This window comes from Lontra canadensis, unplaced genomic scaffold (genome assembly GCF_010015895.1).
Source record: "Lontra canadensis isolate GAN:19392208 unplaced genomic scaffold, GSC_riverotter_1.0 scaffold48, whole genome shotgun sequence".
Taxonomy (NCBI): domain Eukaryota; kingdom Metazoa; phylum Chordata; class Mammalia; order Carnivora; family Mustelidae; genus Lontra; species Lontra canadensis.
In genome coordinates, this window is record NW_022631042.1 from 4889851 (window position 1) to 4908609 (window position 18759).

General features: G+C 35.3%; 1 non-coding gene across 1 annotated transcript; it reads right to left on the minus strand.

Moving 5' to 3' along the window:
• Nucleotides 1-1334: 1334 nt before the first annotated feature.
• LOC116876959 lies at nt 1335-1469 on the minus strand. The gene has a single exon (XR_004384496.1). It is a non-coding gene; the product is annotated as a U4 spliceosomal RNA (small nuclear RNA).
• Between the last annotated feature and the right edge of the window lie 17290 nt (nt 1470-18759).

The following is an 18759-nucleotide window of genomic DNA, read 5'->3' on the forward strand; positions in this document are numbered from 1 at the left end:
ATCTTTGTCTTTCTAAGTATCCTTAAAGTTTACCTCCCTTAATATTCTTGTTACATGAGATATTTTCATAACTTCTTGACCAAGACAGAAAGGAGAATTTTAAAATATTGACAAAAGTGTTTTGTTTTTTTTAAGGCCTAGATGCATGAAAGGCAATATTTCACGTATCTAAAGCTTAATGCCTTTCAACTTGCTTCTTCTTAACAGCTCTGTTTTGTTTTTAAGTTTTTATGAGGCTGAACCAAATGAATAGTTAGCACTATATGTATTGTCCTCCTGCTAAGTGAGGGCTGACTACACATTTTTTTTCATTCATGACAAAGCAAATAAATGAAGACTCAACTCATGCCTCCATTTAATGTCTTCCCACACTTTGATATGCCAATAAAACATTTCAATAATTTTTTAAAACTCATTATATAACAAAAATATTCAATCAGTATTTTTGTCTTTGTTGATGAATTTGAAGTTCACTTTTTCTGTTATTTTTTTGTCAGGCCAAGAAATCAGACATAATTACTAAAATTTGTAGTTTTACAGATAACGCAACCATTCTACTACTCTGTGGCCTACAGACATATTGCAACTCCAAGAGCATGTGGTTGACAATGTTGTATAGCAGCTGGTACAGAAGAAACCTGGCAGAGCACATCTCAGAGAATAAAACAAGACTTCACTAGTTGCCATTATCAGCTTTCTTGCCTTGAATATAAATTGTTACCAGAGCTGTCTTGTTAGCAACTGTCTCTATTATAATATTATGAATGTCTATATTTTTGAAATAATAAAAGCAAAGTTTCCAAAAATATTTACATATCCTCATTATATTTGAATAAATAAATGATCCTTCCATTTGGCATAGTCTCCCATTTAACCATACATACTCTATAGGAAGTACTATCAAACCATTTAATCACAGTGTTGAAACTTCTGGAAAAAAATAAAATCACAGAATTTATTTAATATCAACCACTCAATGTTTAACTTAATTCTGATGGATTTTCATCTTCAAATAAATTCGTATTTAAATTGACATATTTTAGTTATTCAGAGATATATGCAAAAATCTATTTGTTGAGTTGAAAAATCAGATATATTAGAAGAATGCTTTTAAAAAGAGGACTCGGGCGCCTGGGTGGCTCAGGCGGTTGAGCCTCTGCCTTTGGCTCAGGTCATGATCTCAGGGTCCTGGGATCAAGCCCCACATCAGGCTCTCTCCTCAGCGGGGAGCCTGCTTCCACCCTCTCTCTCTGCCTGCCTCTCTGCCTACTTGTGATTTCTCTGTCAAATAAATAAATAAAATCTTAAAAAAAAAAAAGAGGACTCTAACTAATACCATATTGGTACTGCTATTTATATCACATAATTTATGTGTTGCATTATGAACATGATAAAATAAATACCTCAATTAGCAATAATCATGCCTCAGATGAACCTCATTGGCTACGATACTGTCACTGCGCAAAGCTTAAAAATAAATATATCATTTTATACTTCAGTAACTTTATCAGATGTTGAGTAGTCTCTAATTTTTAAATATTAAATTAATTCCCTAGGAATTCTATTAAAATTATTTGCCACTGTTAATCTGTTTTGGTTAATCTGCTTTTTGGCAAGACTTGCAGTATCAGAAGTTTTTGAGGTTATCCATCCTTTGTCCAGCTTTTGCTAAACTGGTTACATCCAGAGAAATCTCTTTACTTCTATCGAAGGTTGTGTACTATTGCATTTTAAAATTATGTGTGTATTTACTTCTATCACTCATTAAATGAAAAGGTAATTTTATAGGAAAGACCATAACCTTCTTTTTCTCTCTCCAGTCTCTCTCCAGTCCCTAGCATGGTAGGCATTAAATAAGTATTGTTTTATTAAAATACTGCTTGCCTCCAAAAGTGCATTCTTTCCCTTCATAACCTCCTCTAATGGCTGCAAAATCAACATGAACTATTCCACATGTGAAATCATAAACATATACACTTTTCAGACTTCACCTCTTATTCTTCCTCTATCAGTAATTTCTAAATGTTGGTGGTCTTTTATCAAGATACTTATTAACCCTAAAACTCCTTAATTTATCTATAACTCCTTTTATTTTTGTCTCTCTCTTTATCCAGATTGGAAGACTGCCATTAGCATATTCATTATTATTTTCCCAGTATCATTCACCACTTGATCACTGATCACACATTGATCACTATTATGGTTACAACTATTGCCCATTTTCCTTGAATCTTATACCAAACAATTACTTGGCCTTTCCTCTTACTTCACAAAAAAAATTAAAGCTGCCACAAAGAGATTCTATAAGTACCCGCCTCTAAACCTCAAGTCTTTTTCATATTTTTCTTTATTATAAAGGAAAACTATTACTGTAGCTAATAATAAACTATATACTAATATACTAATATAGTACATAAATCTTTGGGTACTTTATTAATTATTTCTTACGTCAATCTCTTAATCAAAAACAATTGATAGTTTTCTTGACTCTGAAATGCTTATATGCTAGATAACAGATATCAAATGCAACATTTCAATATAACTGTTATTAATCAAGTCAATAATAGGGTGCCTGGGTGGTTCAGTGGGTTAAGCCTCTGCCTTCGGCTCAGGTCATGATCTCAGATTCCTGGGATCGAGCCCTGCATCGGGCTCTCTGCTCAGCAGGGAGTCTGCTTCCTTTCCTCTCTCTCTGCCTGCCTCTCTGCCTACCTGTGATTTCTGCCTGTCAAATAAATAAATAAAATCTTAAAAAAAAAGATCAAGTCAATAATATTTACTGAATTCATGTTAGTTGTCAAATACTGTTTTGTTATAGGGAATACAGCAAAGCCAACACAAACCCTTTTCCCTTTACATTCTCATGGGAGGAGAAAAATCAATAAATAAAATAAAATAAAATAAAGTAAAGATAAAAATGAGTAGAATGTATACCTTATCAAAAGTCAGTAAGTACTCAGGAGAAAAACAGTAAGGCAGAAAAGTGAATAGATAGTCCAGACATGAAGTTAGTGCAGTTTTGAATAGAGTTGTGCCTTTAAGTCACACCAGAAAATGGTAGTATTTGTGACAAATTCTAAAGATGGTAAAGAAGAGAGTCAATAAAGGTATTTGGAAGGTGTGTTTCCTAGACACATGGAAGGGCAAATGAAAAGCCCTGAAGCAGGAGAAGGGCACCTGGGTGGGTAAGTCAGTTAAGTGTCAGACTCTTGATTTTGGCTCAGGTCATGATCATGGTTAGGTGACTGTGTGCCAGTGATGGGCTCAATGGGGAGTCTGCTTGAGATTCTCTCCCTCTCCCTCTGGTACTCTTACATGCACTCTTTTTCTTTCTAAAATAAATAAATAAATCTTAAAAGAAAAGAAAAGCCCTGAAGGAGGAGAAAGTCTGGCATGTCTCAAGAAATGGCAAAGGGGACTGTGTAACTAAAGCAGAAAGTGAGAGGTATCACGTGAGAAGAGTTAGATCAGAAGGGGAACTGGACTCCACTGCAGGAGAGGAGTGATACATTTTGAATCAGGTTTTAAAAGAACAACTCTGTTTACTGGGTTGAGAAAAGACTGAAACGAACAGGGAGAGAAGCAGCTAGTGAGCCTCACAGCTACCTAAGTCGTCCATGGAAGGACAACAATGGCTTTCATCAGGAGAGCAGTGGTGGAGGCAGCGAGATGTTGCTGAGGTCTGGAATTCTTCTAAAGATATAACTAACATTGATGTGTGATGTAAGGGAAAGAGGATTCAAGGATGATCCTAAGATTGTTAACACATAGAATTATCACTTACTTTGTGTGGGAAACCGAGGAGCAGGTCCTGGGAGAAGTTTAGGTTTTGGCTTGTAATTAGATGCCTATGCATTATCCAAGCGAAAGTAAAAGTATCAAATGGGAAGTTTAAGATATGACACTGGAGGTCAGAGGATTATCCTGAAGTCCAATTGTGATGTGAAAAAAGAGCATGAAACTGGTGAATTTAATTTGTACAGATAATTAGGGTAGTTAGTCTTCCTGGAGGAAATGGTTTTGAAGCTAAAGCCTAAATAATAGCTAGGATTAATTAAATGAAGAACTTGGGGATGGCTGAGATAATTCTAGGCAGAAGGAATTAATGGGAACATATAATAACCTGACATAAAAAGAGACTGCAGCAATTGAGGAATTAAACATGGCTGAAGAATTGAGAACTGACTTTAGAGAATTGTGATATGAGAAAGGAAATGTATTAACTCATACACTAACACAAATTTTGCTCTTCATCTTTAGACTAATGAGAAACCTTGAAGAGTTTTACACGAGCTCACATATACTTCAGATTTGCATGTTATAAAGGTGAACCTGCTTCCATTTTGGAAAACTGATCTGAGAAAATAAGACTAGAAGAAATGCCAAACAACAACAAAAAATACTAGATATAAAAAGCTACTTAAAAAGCTTAAACAGGAAGCTAAGAGATAATAAAGGTAAATAAAGGTAGATATTACTAATATGGAGAAAGTGAACAAGACGGAGAAATTTTTGGACTTTTTTGTTTGTTTGTTTGTTTGTTTGTTGTAGTACCAGTAAATTTGTGAATTGGTTTGGCAGTGAAGGAAAAGGAAGAAAGGCCAATTCCAAGTTATTGTACCTGGCAACTACTTAAATGTCGGTTCTATTTATTCAGCTGGCACATACTTTTGTTAGCTGGGAAGATGAGTTCATTGCTGGACAGGCTGTCTTCTAAGAGCATGTTAAGTACCTGTATACCTAGTCTTGAGATCAAAAGAGTTGTTTAGGAAGTTGTACAAGGCAAATTTATGAACAGCTAGACATATAAATGACATTTCAAAGTATGAGAGAAAATTTAAAGTGAGGAAAGAAGATGGCCTAAAATAGAAGCCTGAGAAAGTCCAATATTAAATGGCATATAGAGAAAACAGTGTGCAAAGGAGTATTAAGAAAGAACATCTCACTAAAAGGAAAGAAACACAAGGAAGCTTGGTGGTAGAGAAGCCAGTACTGATTAAAGGCCAGGTTACATAAATACTAAAAGGGACCTTGGCACTTAGGTACAAGGAGGCCACAGGTTATTTTGGTAAATGCAGCTCTCGTCAGAGTGGTGGACATGAAATGACAAGTAGGTGAGGACATGGGAAAGTGAATAGAGTTGTTGTCAAGAAATCTGCCTAAAAAAAAAAAAAAAAAAAAAAGTTTGCCTGTGTTACAGGCAGGAGCTACAGGGTGTTAGCTAAAAGATATGATGTGAAGCCAGTGGGCCTAATTTTTAGTATGGAAAATAACTGAACATAACTAAATGCTGATGATAAGACAGTAGATGGGGGAGAAGTGAAGATAGAGGAGAAAAAGGTCATCTTTGGTAACTAATGAAGTTTGAGAAGAAAAGAAGACATGAATGGACTCTAGGTACCCTTGTTAGAAGGAGAAACCATGTTATAATGGAGGGGTAGGTATAACTAGATTTGTAGATTTTGTGGTGGGAAGCAATGAATACTCATGTCTCTATATGGGAGGAGGTAAGATCAACAGCTAAGAGAGGAAATTATTATTGGAAGGTTGTTTAGGCTTGACATAGCTGGAGAACTTCTTAAATAGTAATTGAATGGAAGTGAGAGAGCTAATTAAATAAATATTCTAGGATTGCTGTGCATGTTGAGATGGTAAGCATGGATTTATCAATCTGTCTGCAGGTTGCTTTGGAAGCTGTATCGTATTTCATGTTATGTTAGGCTCCGTCTAAACAAAAACTGTACAATGTCAGCAACTCAATCTATTTCCTATGGAATATGACAGTAAATTGTGCTGAAATTTTCTACCAGAAACCCAAATTTCTAAGGGGTGCCTGGGTGGATCAGTTGGTTAAACATCTGACTTGAGCTCAGATCATGATCTCAGGGTCCTGGAATGGAGCCCTGTGTCAGGATATCTGCTCAGTGGGGAATCTGCTTATTCCTGTCCTTCCGTCCCTCCCCCTACTTATGCTCTCTCTCTCTCATATAAATAAAATATTTTAAAAAAAGAAACTCAAACTTCTGAGATTATTGTGTCTTAATTAAAAAACAACAAGAACAACAAAACACCATTATGATATATTGTTGGATAATTCAGATTAAAATTTGGGATAAAATAAAGAATTTTCAAGGTATTATTTTGTAATAATTTTACTCAACATCTCTAATTTTCTTTTTGCTAGTTTGGTCATTGGAATTAGAATTTTTATATTTAAGATTAGGAAAGTGATTGTTTTTTATAATGTTTATGAGAAATTGATGTTTTGAATTAAGGAAGCAATTGGTTTTCACTGGTGAAACTTTTTATAACTGGCTTTATGAAGTAATGTTCAGGCAAGTAATGATCATATATTTGCAAAACAAAAAAATACCATATCCTTGATTGTTTATTTCCAATCTTTCATGTTTAAAAGAAATAAGACTATTTGTCTGGTAGGATTTCATCCATAGAAGTTTTACAAAGGTTTCATATACACATGCACATATCCACTTTATGAAAGTCTTTAATTCTTTAAATTATGAACTCTTTAATCCTTTAAATATCTCTTTCTTATAACTGAAGAATAAGAAGACTTATAATATGCAACTATTACATGTGCTGACCATGATCTTGAAAGTGGAAGAATTTTCTATATAAATGTGCAGACAATGGAATGGTGCCCCAGAGTTGAGCAAGGTGATGACTCTAATTCCACTATATGAATCTAACGTAATTTATTATTTTTCTTTTTTAAATGTTTGCATCTTTTTTTCTTGCAATGATGAAAAATCACTATTAGCATTAGTTTACGTATCTCTTGAGCATATATGAAAGAGTTTCTCTAGACACTCTAACGAGAAGTAGAAATCTGGTCATAGTACAAAGAAATGCTTAACTTTACTAAGTACTGTCACACTCAGAGATTATTTTCGGTTTCTGAGGCCAGTAGCCATGTGTGAGAGTTGCTATTGGTCTTTGCGAAGACTTGATTTTGACAGACTGCTTTGTTTTTTAACCTAGAGGCTGTAAAATCTCATTTTGATTTTAATTTCTTTCTTTTATTATTAATGAGATTGAATATTTTTTCATATGTTTAGTGCCCCTTTGTGTTTTCTCTTTTGTGAAGTAGTCATTCAAGTCTTTTGCCCATTTTTCTATTGGGTTGTTTGCCTTTTTCTTATAAATTGTTTCATTGAATATTTAACATCAGTTTGAATATATATCCTTTGATAATTAAATGTGTTACAACTATTAAAAAAATGAAGAAAGCTAAAAGCCTTCTGAACATTGTGAGAGTTTCCTCTATAAAAAAGGAACTCAAAAATACAAGCACACTTAAAAACTCTTGCTGATACTAGAGGTTCTTAATATTTGCAATCTAAATGTATTTTGAAGGATAATATTCAATAATTAAATTTGTTTTCTCTTATTTGTGTACTCACTAATAAGTGAAGTCAAATCAAAGGAACAATTCAATTTAGTAAATCATTTTGAGCTATTTAAAGGAAAAGAAAGACCATTAAAATATCTGTCCCCAGTACAATTTGTTTATAAAATATGTCTATTGTTAAAATCATCCTCTGTGTAACAAATGTGAATAATATTATTTTGGTTTTTGGTGCAAAATAAAAAATGTAACCTTTAACATTATCATTTTTGACAGCTAGAACAGATATCTATAAATATTTGAAATTAGCAGATAGCAAATTATTTAAAAGTTTCATAAAATTTCTTTTTAAAATAGTTAATTTTTAGTGTGTAGAAACACAACTGACTAGTTTTGACAATTTGTTTCATATGTCACCAAAAGCACAGGCCAAAAAAACAAAAAGAGAAGTGGGGCTATATCAAACTACAACCTCTCTGAACAGCAAAGGAAGCAACCAACAGAATTAAAAAGCAAGCTATAGAATGTGAAAACATATTTGCAAATCATATGTTTGATAAAGGGTTAATTTACAACATATATCAGGAATTCCAATAACTTAGTAGCAAAAAACCCCCCAAAAACATGATTTTAAAGATTTAGCAAAAGAGCGGAAGACATTTCTCCAAAGAAGAAATGCAAAAAGCCAACAGATATATGAAAAGATGATCAACATTATTAATCATCACAGAAATGCAAATCAGAAGTACAATGAGATATTACTTCATACCTAAGAGGATGGCTATAAATAAATAAGCAAATAAAAAAATAATTAAATACAAGATTTGACCAGGTTGTGGTAAAATTGGAATCTTTGTACAATATTGGTAGAAATGTAACACTGCACCCCAGTAATGTAAAACATTACAGAGGTGACTCAAAAAATTAAAAATACAACTACTATATCTAGCAAATCTGGTTGACTAGCCAAAGATCTGAAATCAGGATCTTGATGAGATACCTGCATTACATGTTCATTATAGCACTATTCACAACAGCAACATATGAATACAACCCCAGTGTCCATCAGTATATGAACAGATAGAGAAAATATGATATATTAATACATGGAATATTATTCAGCTTTTGAGAATAATGAAATCCTGTCATTTGCATACCTAAATAAAATAAGTCAATCACAGAAGAACAAATACTGCATGGTTTAGATACAGGGTATCTAAAATAGTCAAACTCACAGAAGCAGAGGATACAATAGTGGTTGCTAGGGGTGGAAAGAGGGTTATTATTCAATAGGTATAAGGTTTCAGTTATGCTAGACTAGTAAATTCTAGAAACTTTCTTTTCCTTCCTTCCTTCCTTTCTTTTTTTTTTTTTCTTTCTTTTTTCTTTCTTTTTTTTTTTTTTTTGCTGAATCATTACCTAGGAGTATCTTGTTTTTATTCTTTTAAAGCTTTATTGAAATATAATAGATATGCAAAGAACTGCACACATTTAAAGTGTACAATTTTGTGAGTCTGGACATAGGCAAACAATCATGGTATTATCACCACAATGAAGGTATTAGACATATCCAACAACTCCTGGCGTTTCCCTGTGTCCTTTTTTGAGGGGTGTGGGGATGGGAGGGTAAGAACACTTATGAGATCTACTCTCAGCAAAATTTTTAAGTGCATAATACTGTATTTTTAACTATAGGCATTTTGTTATATCGTAGACCTATAGAATTTACTAGCCCAGCATAACCGTAGTCCCACTTGTGTATTTTTGCTTTCGTTGCCTGTACATTTGGTGACATACGAAAGAAGTCATTGTCAAAACCAGTCAATTGCATTTCTATATGCACAAAAATAACTATTTTAAAAAGAAATTGAAAAAATATCATTTAAAATAACATCAAAAAGAGTAAGGTATTTAGGAATAAACGTAATCAAGAGAAAACTCTTGTACACCACAAAAATGATGTAAGAAATTAAAGGGGACACAGATAAATGGGAAGCCATCCCATTTTCATGGACTGGAAGGCTTAATTTTCTTAAAATGTCCATAGTACCCAAAGTGATCTACAGATTCAATGTTATCCCATCAAAATCTCAATGGCATTTGTGTGTGTGTGTAAACTGAAAAAAAAAAAATCCTAAAATTCATATAAAATGACAAAAGATCCATAATAGCCAAAACAATGTTAAGAAAGAGGAAGAAAAAACACAGGAAGCATCTCACTTCCTGATTTCAAAATATATTACAAAGTTACAATAATTAAAACAATATGGTATGGACAGAAACACAAACATATAGACCAATGGAATAGAATGGAGAGCCCCAAAATAAATCCTAACATATGTGGTCAACTGATCTTTGGCAAAAGTGCCAAGAACACACAATGGGGAAAGGATAGTCTCTTCAATAAATGGTGTTGGGAAAACTGGATATCTACATGAAAAAAAAAATTGAAATGAAATTTGACCCATAACTTATACCATATACAAAAATCAACTCAACATGTATTAAAGACTTATTGAAATTATAAAGGTTCTAATAGAAAGCATGGAGGAAAAGTACAAATGTCTTTTAAATTCCAAATGTATGAAGGTTTCAAATATCCTATCATGTAACCATCAGAAATAATTCCTCTAATTAAATTCATGAAAAGATACAGGATTTCATCTTTTTTGTACTAACCTAATGCTAATATATCTCCCTATATGAATAAAAAATAACCCCCAAATATTAACAATTACATACTAACATTACCTAGAAGTTCATCTTATTAAAACATCATAAATAAGCTATATACTTGAAAACATATGTAACTTGGCATTGAATCAATTCACACTCTGTGTCCCTTTAATTTTTGTTAATAATGGAAAATATTCATAAAGAATGCAGAGTTTATTGTTCAAAGTAGCTAGCTTTAGAACACTGCTTTTTAGGCTAAAATATAAAAAAAATTATTTATTTATCTATTTATTTTTTATTGTTGAGATGACAAGTCATACACTGATACCAACTACCATAATATAACCTTGGCATATGATATTGTTCCCTAGAGCCCACAATATTAATGTGCCCTGATTTGACTATATTTTTTTCTATGTCTTATATGAATTGAACGTGATTCATTAATCTGTTTCCAGTTAAAATTAGATAAATTATAGGATAAATGTTTAGCTATTTGCTAGCTCAGGATTTTTTTTCTGAAAGCTGCTCAAATTACTTGTTTGTTTGTTTATTTTCAAATAGCCAACACATAATACATCATTTGTTTTTGATGTAGTGTTCAATTATTCGTTAGTTGCATATAAGACCCAGTGCTCATCACTACACTTGCCCTCCTTAATACCCAGTCCCATGTTATCACATCCCCCCATCCTCCTCCCTTCTGAACCCTGAGTTTGTTTCTCAGAGTCCAGAGTCTTTCATGGTTTGTCTCTTTCTCTGATTTCTTCCCATTCAGCTTTTCCCTCCCTTTCCCTGTGGTCTTCCACGCTACTCCTTATGTATTATTTCATTTTAATGACATTAAACTAACTTCCAATGTCAAAATAATTATAGTAAAATTTTATAATAATAATATTTTGATCACTTACCATGATACAGGTACTGCATTAAGGATTTTACTTACATAACTTATTACTCAGAATTCTCTGAGATATTCTGGTATCATAAATTGTTATTTCTATTTTAAACATGTAAAGTCTGAGATGGACAGAGATTAAGTAATATGTAGTAGCATACAGTGATAACTGTTAGTACTCAAAAACTTAAACCTTAAGAAATTCCTTATTGAATTATTTAAAAAATTCAAAAGTCAACTTAGTCTAAAATTTTTTTTTAATCACCTGGTGATATTATGAGGAAAAATAAATATTAAAATTCTCTATGACTTTTGTAAACTAGCACATCTGTTAGTGTTTAGATCATCTATTTCTAAATTTTAAAATAAAATGTAAATGTTATTATTCACAAAAGTAGGTTTTCTTCATAATAAATGGATACTTACATGTCTTTTGAAATACGATTTATTACCATATAAAAATAAAGCTGAATGGAAGCAAATGAGGATCCATTGAAAATAAAATGTCTGTTTCAACATGTAAATTTAAACTTGGAAAAAACAATTTTAAAATCTATTTGGAGTATATATCTTCACAACTTACCCAACTAAATTATTCCTTTCTATAAGTTATATTTTAGAACATGAAAAGTATTAAATTTCAATACTTTGCTAAATAATTAAGCTGATTTTTTGCATTTTATAAAACAATGGTAGTTATTAAAATAAGACAGTACCTACTAGTAAATTTAGAAAGAACACATATTTTCCTGTTTTTGATTTTTCACAAAATAGAATAACAAATATTGAAGTGAAACCCTATTGGTAAAAATCTGGAATGAAAGCAATAGTTTAAGGTACAAGTACATACTTCATTTATGAAATCAAAATGTAGAATATGCATTTTGGTAAGTTTTATAGATTATTATGTGCATTAATTCAAAAAATACTTTCATAAACTTAGCCAAAAACTGTGCAAAGAACTGGGGACACAATGTGAAGAAAAATAGTCTTTCTTTCCCACCAGACCTTAAACTCTGAGACCAATGGAAAAGATGAACAGTCATTTAAAATATAATGTAAAAAAAAGGCCGATGAGAACAGAAATGCATGATATTTGGGGAATAAACTAAAATATAACAAAGGGAGAAGGACAGGAATATTATCCTGAAAGAAATGCTGACGCAGCTGAGACCTGAAATCTCTGTGGTATTTGCAATGAAAAGTGAATTTCAGGAAGAGAAAATGGTTTCAACAAAATGCCAGACTTATATTAAGGGAGCACAAGATAATCATGGAAATGAAAGTAATTTTGTATATATTTTTAAATGAAGTAAATAAAATTTTAGAAATCCTCACTTTAATTTTTCTCTCTTCCAGAGTTTCTGGTGAGGGAGAAATTAGACAATGTATAATATTAATGATACCCCATTATTGTAATAACTGGGTATGTCACCAATAGTACTGGATATGCCGTTAGAACAAATTAACATAAATATGACATACAAGGAAGAACAAATTATAGTTTATTACACTTTTACCAATTGACCTAAAATGACTAAGCTCATAGACTAAGTCCTAACAGATTTGCCTCACAAATTCAAGTACAGAACCTGGGCCACAGTAAGAGCAGGTGGATCAGAATAAGTGGTAGGTATTGCCCAAATATGCTCATGACTATGTGATGCATAAAGCAATAAAAAGATCAACACATGGGCATAGGAAACAGAGAAGAGCAAGTAGAGCCTGAACAGCGCTCTATGTCTTAGCCAGGACAAAAGCAAAACCTTGACCTGTCAGTGTCCAGGAATGAAAATGTTTCAGGGTGTGTGGCCAAGGAAGAAGGTGACTGAAGTGGATTACATAGAAGTAATTTGCACAGAGATCATCAAGGATCATCCACACAGGAATGCTGAAATCCTCCAAATAAGAGGACTTACGAGACTTTAAAGAAAGAAAATGATTCAGGTTCTAGAGTCTTGCTGAACACAGAAAGATGACCATGAATTTGATGAAACAAAGATAGGGATACACTCAAGAGAACATGAGTTTCAAATGATGAAAGTTATTTTATGATGGAGTAGAAGAAAAATTATCTGGAAATGGCTTTGAGAATTCCAGGATTTATGGTGGAAATTTTTAGAAGAGATAGAAATAGAAATTCAGAACAATGACACAGTGAGGAAGCAGAAGTCAACATGAAGATGTGAATATAATAGAACTTAAATGACTGGAAAGGAGTAAGGCAAGGCAAATAGAGAAATGAACCATAGAGGGATGGTGGTAGTGAGAAATAGAACTTCTCTATTTGAATTTAGCTATTTTCTAGATTATTTAAGAGATTCGGATTTGTTCTATGCCTGCCACAGAACAGACGTCTTTCTTCAGAGCTCTTAACATGATGAATCCTAGGGAGTGACATAATATGTATCTCTTAAGGCTAGCAAATCAAAAATGTCCTGGGACCATGTGCGGCCCAGTGCTCTATTTAATATGTGTATATACTGGCTTTATATAGATACGATGTGTGCAACCTTAAATTAAAAATTCAGACAAGCATAATTCCTCAAGATGATAAATTACAGATAATAGACAATGAATAATAAGAATATATTTATTTTAGGGGTACCTGGTGGCTCAGTGGGTTAAAGCTTCTGCCTTCGGCTCAGGTCATGATCCTAGGGTCCTGGGATCGAGCCCTGCATTGGGCTCTCTGCTCTGCAGGGAGCCTGCTTCCCTTCCTCTCTCTCTACCTGCCTCTCTGCCTACTTGTGATCTCTGTCTGTCAAATAAATAAATAAAATCTTCAAAAAAAAAAAGATTTAAAAAAAGAATATATTTATTTTAATTTTAAAACCATTAGATTTTAATTAGATTAATTTATTTTTTCTTAAACATTTTCCATGTAACTCCTTGCTTTTGAGTTTCAAAAAAGTGAAAGAAAACAGGAAAAAGAATGGATGACATAATATGAAAATAGAAGCAGATTATTCAATAGAGGTGTGTGTTTGTTCACTACTACATATGATTGCTGGTGGCAAATGAATTTCCTGACCTGCTTCCCAAATCCCTGGAGTTAGTGGTGAATGAATGAGACATACCACTAGTGAGAGGAGCATAAGCAAACTGGACACTGGGAAATTATTTATTTTGATTTGGCTGTCATTGCTTAAGAGTTTCCTTAGGGGCACCTGGGAGGCTCCATGGGTTAAAGCCTCTGCCTTCAGCTCAGGTCATGATCCCAGGGTCCTGGGATCGGCCCGCATTGGGCTCTCTGCTTGGCAGGGAGCCCGCTTCCCCCTCTCTCTCTCTGCCTGCCTCTCTGCCTATCTCTGTCTGTCAAATAAATAAGTAAAAATCTTAAAAAAAAAAAAAATGAGATTCCTTAGACTCAGCCTCCATCTTCATTTCACCACAGAATAGACCCATTATCTTGGCATCACAGCTTAACTTATTGGTTATTCCATTGGGGGGGGGTCAATGAATTAATAATAAGGGGTTTAATCTGGTAAAGTCAGCATAAAAACAATGTCAAGGGAAAATTTCCAAACCAATGGCTCTGAGGGGGAAAATAACAAAACAAAATTAAATACTTGTGGGTGCTAAAAAATAATCTGAATTAAAAGCAGCATCTAACATCAATTTAGTACAAGAAAAAAATCACTTTTGTTGACCACAAAGTACGATCTTTATAAAAAATTTATATAAAGGGGGGGACAAGATGGTGGGGAAGTAGGAGGAGGCGCCTTTTCAACCTGTACCCTAAAGTGAGATGATTACCTACCAAAGAACTCTGATCACCCATGAAATCAGCCTGAGATCAGAATTATACCCATCTGGATCTCTACAGGGGCAGAAGACGCCAGTGGGCAGGTAAAGCGGAGTGGGAAAGATGGACTGATATCGGAAGATAAACAAAAGGGGGAGGGAGCCACCAGAGGTGACCGGTTGGAAAGTAATACCCCTAATACGAGCGAGAGTGCCCTGCGTCTGGGGACCAGCATTAACTTGGAGACTGGTTGAAAGCACTCCAAAAGAGCAAAAGATCACGGGGGAAATTGTGGGAATCGGGGCAGCTAGGGACAGGGGCTTAAGTCCCCGGTTCCAGGACAGCCTCCCCTGGTGCTGAGCCAGAGAGAGTGCAGTGGAGAAACCAGGTCTTGGTCCCTGAGCCGCCAGCGTGCCCGAGATTGCGTGGGTTCTGGCCCCTGTGAGGGGATGGGAGCCATGCCAGACGGCAGAACGCGCGAGCCCTGCTACAGAGCCTGAGATGCGTGCGCCCCTCATCCTCCCCTGAGAGAGGTACAAAGGCCTAGCCGGCACTCTTTGACACACGCCATTGTTTCAGAGACTAAGACGCAGGCCCCAAACTCTCCCGAGGGAGGTGCGCGAAGGCCCAGCCTGGTGCTTTCGGACCTGTGCCCCGTTCTCAGAGCCTGAGATGCGCGCACGACCCACAGCCTCCCCTGAAAGAGGTACGTGCAAGCCGGGCGCTCTTAGACCCAGAAGGGCCAGGCACTCCCAGCCCGGGCCAGCAGGAAAATCTCAGTGTGTGATCACTGCTTGGAACCTCTCTGGTGGTCTGGAGCTGCCCAGACAGCTGCCGCAGAAGATCCTGCATCCCCAGGGACCGCAACTCGGAACCTGCTCTGCCAGTGGCCAAGGGGGGATTTATATGGGCTCTGCAACACCCACAGAAGAACAGACTGAGGTTTCTCTCTGAGAGGGAGGTCAGGGTGCAGTTTGCTTTCCTCTAAACCTACAAAAACCATCAAAAGCGGTCAAGGCGAGAGGAAAAAAAAAAAAAGGTGAACAAACATAAAAACCTCCAGAGAACAAAAGCCTGAAAAAACCGGTTTTCTCAGAGCCCACCCCCTTGAGGGGAACTGGAGGACTTAACTCAGGGAACATCATTGACTGAAAACCCACGTGGCAGGCCCCTCCCCCAGAAAACCAACCAGGAAAGAAAAAAAAAAAAAAAAAAAGACTACAAGAGAATGACCACCACTAACTACTTCATAGGACAACTTTTATTTTTAATTTGTTCCCACTATTCAGGCTCATTTTTTTTATATAGATAAATTTTTAACCTATTTACCATCACAGTGAGCTGTCCAGTACATCAAATTCCATAATAACCTTCTAACCTGAACTTTTTGATACATACACCTGTGTTTTTCTTTTGCATTTCTATTTTTTTAAATTTTAGTTTAGTTTAGTCTAGTTTATTCCTTTTTTATTTTTATTTTCTAATATTCATATAGAGTTAAACTTCAAAGTAATCCCCTTTCCCCAATCAATACTACCCCTATAGGTAAACCAATTTTTAATCTCCCTTTAGCCTAGGAAAGTTGAGTCCTTTAACAAAGATATCAAGATACATCCAGGAAGAATCAAAACAACCTTCCTCGCCCACACTGAGAATTTATAACCACTCTCCCATCTTTTTCTTCCACCAGTGTTTCTATGTTTTTGTGTTTGTCCTGATAGTATATAAATCTTACACTTGGGGTTCTTTTCGACAAGGTTCTTCCTTTATTTGCATATAAATATATTTTTTCTCTTGTTATATACTTTTATCAGTCTTTTTGTTTGTCTGTTTTTGTTTGTATACCTCATAAATCTTACCTTGGGGCCCATTTGGGCTGAACCTTCTCTTTCATCTTCCCTTTCTTTCCTGTCTCTCTCTGTCTCTCTCTCTTTTTTTTTTTTCTTTTTCTTTTCTTTTTTCTCTCATTTGGGTGGGGAATCCTGATTGCTCAGAAGTGTTCCAGGGTGCACCCAGACTGCACCACGGTCGATACAACCAGCTACATCTGTTCAGTCATCTCTCACCAAAATGACTAGGAGGAGGAATGCCCAACAGAAGAAAAATACAGAGGATGGACCTTCTACAACAGAGCTAATGGCTATCAACATAGACAATATGTCGGAAAGAGAATTCAGTCTAACAATTATCCAAGCAATAGCTAGGTTGGAGAAAGCCATGGATGACCAAACAGAATTGATTAGGGCCGAGCTGAAAGCGACCAGACAGGATGTTCACAATGTTGGGGCAGAGCTAAAAGCTACCAGGGCTGAGGTTCACAATGCTCTCAATGAGTTCCAATCTAATCTAAATTCTCTCAAAGCTTACGTATCTGAGACAGAAGATAGAATTAGTGATCTGGAGGACAAACAGATAGAGAGAAAGGATCAAGAGGAAGCCTGGAACAAACAGCTTAGAAACCATGAAAACAGAATCAGGGAAATAAATGACACCATGAAACGTTTCAACGTCAGAATTATTGGAATCCCTGAAGGGGAGGAGAAAGAAAGAAGTCTAGAAGATATAGTGGAACAAGTTCTTCATGAAAATTTTCCCAATCTAGCGAATGGAACCAGCGTTCATGTACTAGAGGCCGAACGGTCTCCACCCAAGATTATAGATTCCAGAAAAACATCAAGGCACCTGATAGTCAAATTGAGGAATCATAATTGTAGGTATAATCTCTTGAAAGCCACTAGGACAAAGAGGCTCCTTACTTACAGAGGAAAGCCCATCAGAATAACGTCAGACCTGTCCACAGAGACGTGGCAAGCCAGAAAGTGCTGGCAAGATATATTCAGGGCACTAAATGAGAAGAACATGCAGCCAAGAATACTTTATCCAGCAAGACTGACATTCAAAATGGATGGAGAGATAAAGAGTTTCCAAGACTGGCAAGGCTTAAAAGACTATGCAACCACTAAGCCAACACTGCAGGAAATATTAAGAGGGGTTCTATAAAAGAAGAAAAATCCTAAGAATAGCATTGAACAGAAATATAGAGACAATCTACATAAAGACTTCAAAGGTAACACGATGTCAATAAAAACGTATCTATCAATAATCACTCTCAATGTGAATGACCTAAATGTGCCCATAAAACGGCACAGGGTTGCAGATTGGATATAACGACAGGACCCATCCATATGTTGTCTACAAGAGACCCATTTTGAACCTAAAGATACACCCAGACTGAAAGCGAAGGGATGGAGAAGTATCTTTCATGCCAATGGACCTCAAAAGAAGGCTGGGGTAGCAATTATCATATCAGATAAATTAGATTTTAAACTAAAGACTGTAGTCAGAGATACAGAAGGACACTACATAATTCTTAAAGGGACTATCCACCAAGATGATCTAACAATTGTAAATATTTATGCCCCCAATATGGGAGCAGCCAATTACATAAGAAAACTTTTAATCAAGATAAAGAGTCATATTGATATAAATACATTAATAGTAGGATATCTTAACATGCCTCTCTCAGAAATAGATCATCGAAGCAGAAAATCAATAAAGAAACAAGAGCATTGAATGACACATTGGGCCAGATGGACCTCATAGATATATACAGAACATTCCACCCTAAAACAACAGAATACTCATTATTCTCAAGTACACATGGAACCTTCTCAAGAATAGACCACATACTGGGTCACAAATCAGGACTCAACCGATACCAAAAGACTGAGATTATTCCCTGCATATTCTCAGATCACAATGCTTTGAAACTGGAGCTCAATCACAAGGAAAAGATCGGAAGGAACTCAAACACCTGGAAGTTAAAGACCACCTTGCTTAAGAATGCTTGGATCAACCAGATCAAAGAAGAACTGAAATAATTCATGGAAACCAAGGAGAATGAAGACACTTCGGTCCAAAACCTATGGGATACAGCAAAGGCGGTCCTAAGGGGGAAATACATAGCCATCCAAGCCTCCCTCAAAAAAATTGAAAAATCCAGAACACAGCAGCTGTCTCTACACCTTAAAGAACTGGAGAATCAACAACAAATCAAACCAACTCCAC